The 10,290-nt window shown below is 37.1% G+C and overlaps 1 pseudogene; it reads left to right on the top strand.

Annotated features, from left to right (window-relative positions):
* Positions 1-5,710: 5,710 nt before the first annotated feature.
* LOC102733363 (zinc transporter 6 pseudogene) lies at positions 5,711-8,479 on the top strand (annotated as a pseudogene).
* Positions 8,480-10,290: the final 1,811 nt, after the last annotated feature.

The following is a 10,290-nucleotide window of genomic DNA, read 5'->3' as shown; positions in this document are numbered from 1 at the left end:
AAATGTGACAAAGTTATAAAGGCAGATGTGAAATTTTTCTGTTTTATAAAACACAGCAAACCTTAAAGAATCAAATACAAAACATTTGTTGCTTTTGTTTGGGTTTCTTTTTTTCCCTGTTTGGAAATTTGATGAATAGATTGCCAATGCTTTTTATAGATACTGTGCCATAATCAGAATGCTTTCAAACAAGAGAGGTCAGTAGAAGACTCTATGATTTGTGTCAGCTGCATATATTTATAAAGAGTCCTTCAGCTATCATGGAATGATGTAGGTTAAAATCAAACTAGCCAGCTATGTCTTATATCACAGTTGACAGCTAAGGGGTAGTTGTTACTGTATTCCTATATGTCAAGAATTCCCAGACTTGTTTAACAGTGGAATTTTCCCATTCAAAGCATTTGTGTAGCTGCAATGTATAAAATAGATAAAAGCTGAATGCTTTGACTGAAGCTGGTGAGGGTGAAAGGTAGAATTTTGACCACTTTGCCTCCCCATCGGACTCTGTAGTGGTACCAAGTAACTCTGGGGGATTCTGGGGTTCTCTGGAATGTAACTACACAGCCTCCAGCTCCCAAGATACTGCATTTGGGTATTACAGTTATTTTGTTGCAAATCATTTGGAAGCCTTTGGGAAATCATTGAATTTCTCCATACCCCACTAATTTTAGAGAGAAATAACGGCACATGGTAAAAATGCAAAACTAAATAAATAGGAAAAGTTATATAAAAAATGAGGCTGCTACCCATATTATTTTCCTGTTGTATTTCCCAGATATATTGTTTCTTACAAATCTTTCCAAAAATATTCCATGCACATGCCTGCACACATATGTGCATATACACACCCATGCCCCTTTTTAATATGAATGAGAAAGTAAAAAGCATACTGACTTGCACTTTGCTTTATGTACCTAAGAATAAATATTAGAGTTCTCTCTGTATTTGGTATATACTTATATTTATTAAACATTGAATAAAATTTCAATATTCGAATGTTAATATTTTACCAGTCATTAACAGACTGTCCATTTTTAGACTAAAGTATTTATTACAGTGATTGAATGACCATCTTTACAGATATATTTGCAAATGTGTGCAAACAGTTATGTAGGGTGGAGTCCTAGAGGTGTATGCTGGAGAGTTATTGCAGAAATGCCCGCCAACGAGCCATGGAGACCCAAATCCACGGTGACATGAGCGGGATGGTACCTCTACCTCCACCAGCACATGCCGGGTCATCAAATCTATTTTATCTCTGTCAGAGATCTGAAAACACTGCATCATTTTTTATTTTAAGTTGCATTCTCTAATAGCTAGTGTACTGAGAGTGTTTTCCTATATTTCAAAGCCATTTCATTATTTTTTTCCTATGAACTGCCTGTTCATGTCAGTATCCCAATTTCTAATGAATTTGTAAGAACCTTTCTAATATTAAGGAAACTACCCCTTTTTATATGGTTTAGAAAAAAAAAGTCCCATGTTTTCTTGTTTTTTAGATCGTATTTATGAGTTTGCATTTAACATTTTCTTTTATAGTTTCTGGTTTTGATGTAAAAACTAATTGTGAGTTCTTGTTAATGTCAGACGTTTTTTATATGTTATCTAGTGGCACAGATAAAATGAACCATTGAATTTTCCTTTGTGTCTAGGAAAACAGTACATACCTTCAGTAGTAGTGTTTTTTCCCTTTCAGCAATGAGAGATACATAGTCTTTTATTTTTCGTTCCTAATTCATGGCTGTTGCAAGTTTCATGGTTGAGTTTAATAGTCAAATTTGTGTTTGCTGTCATTTTTAGTATATTTTATCCTCCATTTTACAATACACTTCTCACTATGGATTCAGAGTTTATCAGGCAACTTGAAAATAATGCTATTTTGGGGCGCCTGGGTGGCTCAGACGGTTAGGTGTCTGCCTTCGACTTAGTCATGATCTCAGGGTCCTGGGATCAAGCCCCAGATAGGGCTCCTGGCTCAGCGGGGAGCCTGCTTCTCCCTCTCCCTCTGCTTCTCCCCCTGCTTCTCCCCCTGCTCATGCTCTCTCTCTCTCTCTGTATCTCTGTGTCTCAAATGAATAAATAAAATCTTTAAAAAAATGATTTTAATAAAAAGAAAATGCTATTTTATGTGTTTGTGTAGATTTAGATCTGTATGTAGGAGACTGTGTGTGTGTGTGTGTGTGTGTCAGTCAGTGGGGGGAGGAAGGGGGACAGAGAATCTGTCCCAAACAGCCATGAAGTTATTAACTGAGACAGAAATTTTAGGAATTTTGTCTTTCTTGTACTTAGAAGAATGTGTGTCCTAGTTATCTATTTCTACATAATAAACTGCCACAAACTAACAGTATGTGATTGTTTATGATTTAGGGAGTCGGTGGGTGGAAGTAGGCTGTTGTCTGTGTGGTCCCTTGTGTACATGGCGTTGAAGCTGTCACCCTCAAAGCTTCATGGACCCCTGTCACTTGGATTGAGATGGTTGGACTGACGGGAATGATCCTGTCTCTCCATGTGACCCCTTCAGGTGACTAACTTGACCTTCTCCCCAGCCTGATAATCTCAGAAAAGTTGGATTTCTTACATGGTGGCTTAGAATTCCAAAAAAACCTAAAAGAGAAAACCTAGACCTCGGTTCTCAATGAAAGGACCATCAAAGGATTGGGGACCATCTTTAATCTCAGATGCAATGTAATTGGGTATTACTTTTTTTTTTTTAAGATTTTATTTATTTATTTGAGAGAGAGACAGCCAAAGAGGGAACACAAGCAGGGGGAGTGGGAGAGGGAGAAGCAGGGTTCCCGCCAAGCAGGGAGCCCGATGTGGGGCTCAATCCCAGGACCCTGGGATCATGACCTGAGCCGAAGGCAGACGCTTAACGACAGAGCCACCCAGGCTCCCCTAAGTGGGTATTACTTTGGATGTTACTTAAGACCCCCCCCCACACACATACACCCTGTGCTACACTGCACTGAATATAACTCTCTGTGTGCTCTAAAGGCATTTCATACCCCTTACTCCATCTCCTCACAACAGTACTGGGTGGCTATTACAATCCCCCCACCTTTTTTCTTTTTTTTTTTTTTACATATTTGGAAATAGAATAATTTGTCTTAGGTTAGATTGCTTAATCTAGTGATGTAAGAACTTCTCATCCTGGAAATTGCTGGGATGGTGTGATTATTTGAGGAGGGGAATGGGCAGGGAATGTACCTAAATGCTTAAAGATTCATAGAATCGTAGAAATGTTGAGTATGGTAGAAATTGATGGATTATTTTAACCTCATTTTTTCATGATAAAGAAATGGGTTTCCAGGAAAATTATACCTGCAGTGCTGCAAAGATTAGCGGCTGCAGTCGGACAGACAAGACTCGCAGTCCTGGCTCTGTTCTTTCTCACTTGAGCCTCTGAACACAGGCAGCTTCTGTTTCTCTGCCTACTGCAGCATAAAAATCTGCCCCAAAGCTTAGAGGCTTCAAACAACAAAGGTTTATTATGTCTATGGACTGTGTGGGTTACCTGGGAGGTTTCTCTGCCAATCTCACTTAAATTTGCTCAGAAACTGCTTGTTTGCCTGAGCCCGAGCTCAGCTGGGACAGCTGAATTGTCTGGAATCTTCCTGCAAGTGGTATTCTGTTGCAAGCTTCCTCACTGCATGGCACCCTCAGGGTCCCCAGAGCGCAAAGACAGAAGCTGCATTCTTGTTGAAATGAGGCCCTGGGACTCCCCATGATGTTACTTCTCCCACCATCTACTAATGAAACCCCAGGTTCAAGGTGGGCAACATAGGCTCCACTTCTTGATGGCAGGAGCTGCAATTATGTTGTAGCCATACTGCATCTACAGCAGCCTCTGAATAAACCCCAAAGTGTCATAACAAAAATATAATAGATATAAAATGTCTAACGCGGTACTTAGATTTTAAGTACGTTTTCAACAAATAACTTTTGCTGTTTGGGGCATGATAATTTTTTTTTTGAGGACTTCTTGACCAATTATTGACAAATTCCATGTGTAATCAGGTTCTGTGACACACAGTAGTATTCAGACAGTGGCTCTGGTTGGTTTTCTGTCTAGCAGATACCCCCCACCTCACATAAATACATATTCGTTGATTTCCCCTCACTTCTAGAATGTGATCTTCAAGAGATGAGCAACTTTGTATGCTTGCTTTCCTTCTGGAACCGGGGCGGGGGTGGGGGGACAAGGTAACAAGTGTTCGATACGTGTTGGGTGAATGGGTGCAGGAATGAATGATTCCCACCTGTTGCAAAACCCATACCATGTTAACCAAGAGTGGCAGGAGCAACTGAGCATGGCTGACATGGGTTTTCTTGTAAGGCTGAATTAAAACTTGTTTAAACTCAGTAGCTTTCTGAATATTTGGTTTTCTTTTGTTGACATTTATATTTCAGAGAGCCCTCCCCACACCCAAGGGAAAAAAAAAGGCACCTACTGAGCAACTCATCTTTCCTTTATGAGTATTTTAAGCATTCCTGAAATAAGTCAAATGCATCATAACCTCCAATAGCTTTCTTTTTTTAAGCATAGTGGGGTTTTTTTGTTGTTTTTTGTGGGGTTTTTTTAGCTCTTGGCTCACTGTCAGAGAACTTGTATTATGTTCAAGAAACCCCACCAATCCTAATAGGCCTTCTAAGGTTCCTCTGAAAAACTGTAATGACTGCTTTCTCTTTACATACTTGTTTAAGGAGTCGGATTTGGAGTCATTGTTTAAGAGCATCTATGAATAATGATACCTCATTATAAAGGGCTTTTTGTGTGTGGTGCAGTTAGTATAGAAGCGGGGAGGATTACTGTGTTTGAAATTCAAAGTTAAAACCTAAGAGGCTTCACAATCACCTAAGATTATTATTTTAAAAAGTCATTCTCAGTGGAAAATACTCAAGTCCCTCTCTTTAGATGGGTCAAAATGTCTTAACACAGGATATGAGATTTCAAGACAAATATTGTATGCATACCCATTTAATCTCACTTTTATTAATTTAGCTGATACAAGTGAAGATAATTGATCTCAGTAAGCATTAAAACTTTTAATGTTAATTAGGCCTTTTAATTAACAAATATTAAACCTTTTTAAAGGAAAGAACATAATGTAAATATATGCTTTTTTTCATGTATTTTTTTCCCTAAAGAGTCTGCAGATTCTTTGAAAGTAAAAAAGGTCTTTAAAGACTGCTTCTCTACTATACTTATTATCCTAAAAACAGTCTTTTTCCCATTTATAAATGTAATCATCTCACATGATTTGAAAATAGAACAATGAGGAAAGTTGAGCCAATAGAATCCTGTGCATTCTTCAGGCAGAACTGATGAGGCTCAGAGAATTTTCATCACACATGCAAGTTGCACAGCTGGTGTGTGGCTGAACAAAGACTAGAATCTGGGTGGTCTGCCTTCTCCATGGGCTCTCCTTCCAACACTCATAATCTGAGACTTCATAAAATCTCCACAATAACCCTACAAAGTAGGGGCTATTAGCCTCATTTCTCAGATGGCAAGACTGAGGTTAAAAGGGGACAAATAGCTTGCCCTAAGGTCCTAGAGCTGACCAGTGGCAGAGTGGGCAATTGAACCCAAGTTTGTCTGCATCTGTGATAAATGAGCCTTCCATCATGCTCCTTAACCTTCCTTGGTATGTTACGTGGACACTCACTTCCATTAGTGTTTTCAGAAGCTTACCAATACCATTATTGCATGAAGATTAAGGGCTTGAGCAGGTACGGAGTTGTGTATGTACTGTCTATATATCACCCTTCCCCTTCCAATTAGCAATCTCCCTCTCTCTTTCCTGCTTTTGTGGTTTTGTTTTTAAAAATTCTTAACCTCTGTACCAACTGGTACCAAATGGAAGATGTTGATGTGCTATGGTGTCATTTGCTCCTTCCCAAGTTCAGGGTGCTCACATTTTTATTCTGAATGAAATTATCTCATTGAGTTTTCAAACCCCAAAAAGTAGAAAGCCTAGGACGGTGTGAGAATTCACCACTGGGATCAAGGACTTTAAAATGATTTGTGACTGTTCTTCAAACAGGGCAGAGGGGGTTAGGAATTGTTCCCTGTAAGGATGATGCTGATTTTCATCTTTTCTAAAATCTTGCCAGAATTGAAGCTATATTCATTCTTCACAAGCCAAAATACCTTTGTCATATATATATGGGTGCTAATTTTTTTTTAAATCATCTTTCTGAGAGCTTATTTGGCCAAGAATTAGAAATAGACTACATTTGTGAATAAGTGGCTATTGGTTCCAGTTACTCAGTTCGGATTCATTAAAGACAGAATGAAATAGAGTGCCCCATAGTTCCGTTCTGGGGGCCATGGATTGAATTAGCATAGAGATCAAAATAACTGTTTTCCTTTCAGCTAGAGAATCTAGTTCTTAGATTCTTCTCCATCCACACTCCTTGTTCTATTAAGTGGTTAAATATATATCATTTTAATTATACTGGGATTAATAATTCCAGTGTCAACACATTAATTCTCTGACATTGAATTAGAAATAAGATGAAATTTGTTAAGAGCTTTTAGTCTAAGAATGCATCTGAAGGATGGTTAGGGCTCAAGGTCATGGACCTTAAGGGGAATGACTAGGGCACCTCATGTCCCAAAAACTCATGTTTAATTTAAATCATTACATAGTTATCAAATATGGACCTTTAAATAGTTTAATTGAAAATACTTATATTAAAAAATAAGGTCATTTGGGTTTAGGAAAATGCGATGTTAGAGAAAAAAAATGCTTATAAGCTGTGAAATATAGCCTATAACCTTTCTTGAGTCACTATATTTTACATACGATATTATTTGCCTACCCATTCACTTTCTGTAAATGTACAGAATTTTTCTTCTATCTTGTAATTCTTTGACTCACTGAGCTTTATCATAAGAGCATGTGTTACAAATTTCCTACATTAAAGGTGATTTTCACTTAGGATTTTAGGTAGTTAAGTCTATGAACACGTATCCTTTACAGATGTCTGTGATCCACAGTGGGTATACCACGTGATTACTCTGAAGAAGAGATTCCCAAATCTGATCTGTTTCAAATCTTAATTCCATTTACCTTTTAACAAAATATCACAAAACTGTTTGTACCCCTGGAGGTTGGAATAATCAAATAGGGAAAACCAGCTCCCAGAGCATCTTCCAGCAGGAGTGTGCTGCTCCTCATCGTGGGGGACCATTCATCTCTTTAGAAAACCACAAAGATCTTTTTTTTTTTTTTTTTGGCAAGTTATGACAGAGGTTTAGACGTGTAGCAGCTGAGTGGGAGTCCTGGGACATCTTGCTCTTTGGTGCAGTAAACCTTACGCGTACTGACATCCTGCTGATGTGATGTCGTTCCGGTAACGGTGGAGCTTTCCCTGCCGATACCTACTTGACTGTTTGATCTTTTTGATGCATGCTTGATAAGTTCCTGGGTGATGAGGAGGAAACCGAGACCAGTCTATTCATTTGGATTTGAAAGATTAGAGGTCTCGGCCGTCTTTGCCCCCATGGGAGCTCTCTTTATGTTAAAAGAAAGAACACTTTTTAGAGTCGCATGAGATACACACGGGAAGATTATTAGTTGGTACTTTTGTGGCTCTTTGTTTTAAGTTGCTCACGATGCTTTCTATTTGAAATCAACCTCTTGCTTCTGTCTCTGAAGCTGCTAGTATGAGTTGGCTTTGAGAGTGTGCTGTGGTTCTTAGTTGAAGCTTGTGTAGAATTCTTCTAGGACTTAGCAGTATCTTCTTTCCCTGAATGATCTTGTGGGACCATCTGCTCTTTGTATTACATATATGCTAATTGAAATGAATAATTATTTTGCTGTAGACACTCCCTCTGCCATAGCTCTGATGATGTTTGGCACTCTGTATCCAGTGAGTGTGTCCAGTGGCCAAGTGTCCCACCAGACACCACCCCAAGTTACTGGTCAGTTGGACAAAGTTATCAGAGAGGGATCTACCGTGGATGGAGTTTTAGAAGTTCAAAATGAGCATTTTTGGGCCCTAAGTTTTGGCTCACTGGCTGGATCAGAGCATAAAAGAATTCGATGAGATGCAAACAAACACAAGGTTCTTGCTCAGGTGACCAACAGGCTATACACTCTAATGTCTACTTCGTTCAAATTCTCAGGGATGGTTGGATTATACCTGTTGCAGCCAATGTCCTACACTTTTCAGATTGTCACTTAATTCCAGTGCCTCCTTTAAAGGATGCTAATGATTCAAACCTTGTCATGTTTACTCCATCTAGACCTAGTAGTCCACTTCCAGAATGTTCATTTAATACCCCTGGGAAAAACATGAGCCCTGTTATTCTGCTAAACACCCAAGACTTTATGGTTTGGGTCTTAATCATGGACAGACATCTTATAGTAGCAAGCATAATCAAGAACTTGGAGTAGCAGGATTCAGGACTGGTTTTAAAATTTGCCAAGTAGATCTTGGCAATAGAATTGGACAGCCAAGACCATGATGTCCTATAATTTAATTATTTTTATGAGAAATATAGACTTCTTGACTTGCAATTTATTTAGTAATCCAACTGTGCATTGACTGTTCAATCATTTACTCAAAATGTTAGAGAATAGTGGGTTTGTTCACATTACACGAAACTGATAAAACTATATTTCTGTGAAATGTATTTGGGGCTCTGAGAACTTTCCAAATGTTATAGGGTTTAAATAGGCTTCCCTTAGAGTGTTTCTTTAAATTTGAATTTTGCTGTTTTTGGTTTTGTACTTGACTGCAGTGCAAAAGATGTTTTCTAGATAAGAGAACCACTTGATGGAGCACATCTATTACATTATAAAAAATATAATTTCTTCAGTGAAATTTATAAACATGCTTCTTGAATAATAGTTTAGGAAAGGGAAAAAAATGTCCATTCTAAAAGCAAAAGTCTCTTTTATATCTTTTCCAAACTTAATTGCTACATTTTTCTTTGAGGTCCTCCGGATTTATGTCCTGCAAAAGAAAAGCAAAAAAAAAAATTATCTGAAATTTTAGAACATATTCTATTATCTAGTATAATTTAAAACTTTTAATCAGTTTTTTGTAGTTTTTCTCATTAAAATATTTCAATACATGTATAAATAATCTGTGGTTCTCAAAGTGTTTTATTTTGGTTAAATGAATACCAAATCCTTTGGTAATGTGCAATGAAGGAATTCCAGTTTTCTGTCTTCTATATAATCAAATACTGACATAATTTTAAAAAATAATAAAAAACATGAATATTAATATAATGATGGAATTATCTTTTTTGTCACCTTTTTATTGGTTGACTTCTGAATCTTTATATTAATAAAATATCAAATATATATGGAATTCCATGCATAACACAGGATTTGATATCTTTTTAAGTTACATAAAAAGTTTGACTTTATATTGTATAATTTTACCAAAACATAATAGACCTTAGATTGTAGAATACAGTATTGTTAGATCTGTAACAGACAATTTCTAACTTATTTGGTTTTGCTTTGTCAAAATCATAAATTGTTAACTGTGATGAAGTGTGAGAATCATGTGGATTATTTTATTTTTTTATTTTGATTATTTTCTAAATGCACATGTTAAAAACTTGCTAATATGGCCAGTATTATTACAAAAAGTATCACAAGAAGTGGTCACAAATTAAAAAATAAGTTGGAATATTTTCTTAGGTAGCTTTGTTCAACTAGATAAAACAAGAAAGGACTAAGAGGAGAAAGGAAAGCAGAGGGGGAAGAGTTATTTATTTACTTCTTACCAAAAAAAATAGATAATTCAAGTCAAATTCATTGGTTATTAATGATTTGTTTCTTCATCAGAATATGGGTGTTTAAGATTTCGATTATAATCAACCATAAGTTGAGTGTTCTCATTTGAGATAGTTACAACTTGAGTATTTCATAGCCTTCCTTTGAGGTTAAATTTTATTTTATTTTTAAAGATTTATTTTTGAGAGAGAGAGAGTGCACATGTGCATGAGTGGGGAGAGGGGCAGAGGAAGAGGGGAAGAGAATCTCAAGCCAACTCCGTCCTGAGCACGGAGCGTGACACAGACCCAATCCCATAACCCCGAGATCATGACCTGAGCTGAAACCAAGAGTCAGACTCCACCCAGGCGCCCGTGAGGTTAAATTTTAAAATATAAATGTATTAAATTTTTACAAAAGTAAACTATAAATAATTTCTCAAATCCTAGTATGGTTTGATAGTAGTATGAAATGTTATGAGTCCGAGTTTAAACTTTTGGAACATAGTTTTCTTCAAAATCAGAAGAGTTTCAGATCTTCTCAA

The sequence above is a fragment of the Leptonychotes weddellii genome, chromosome 6 (genome assembly GCF_054177405.1).
Source record: "Leptonychotes weddellii isolate Sample4059 chromosome 6, ASM5417740v2, whole genome shotgun sequence".
Taxonomy (NCBI): domain Eukaryota; kingdom Metazoa; phylum Chordata; class Mammalia; order Carnivora; family Phocidae; genus Leptonychotes; species Leptonychotes weddellii.
Note: the sequence above shows the minus strand (reverse complement) of the source record. Positions and strands in the feature narration are given on the sequence as shown.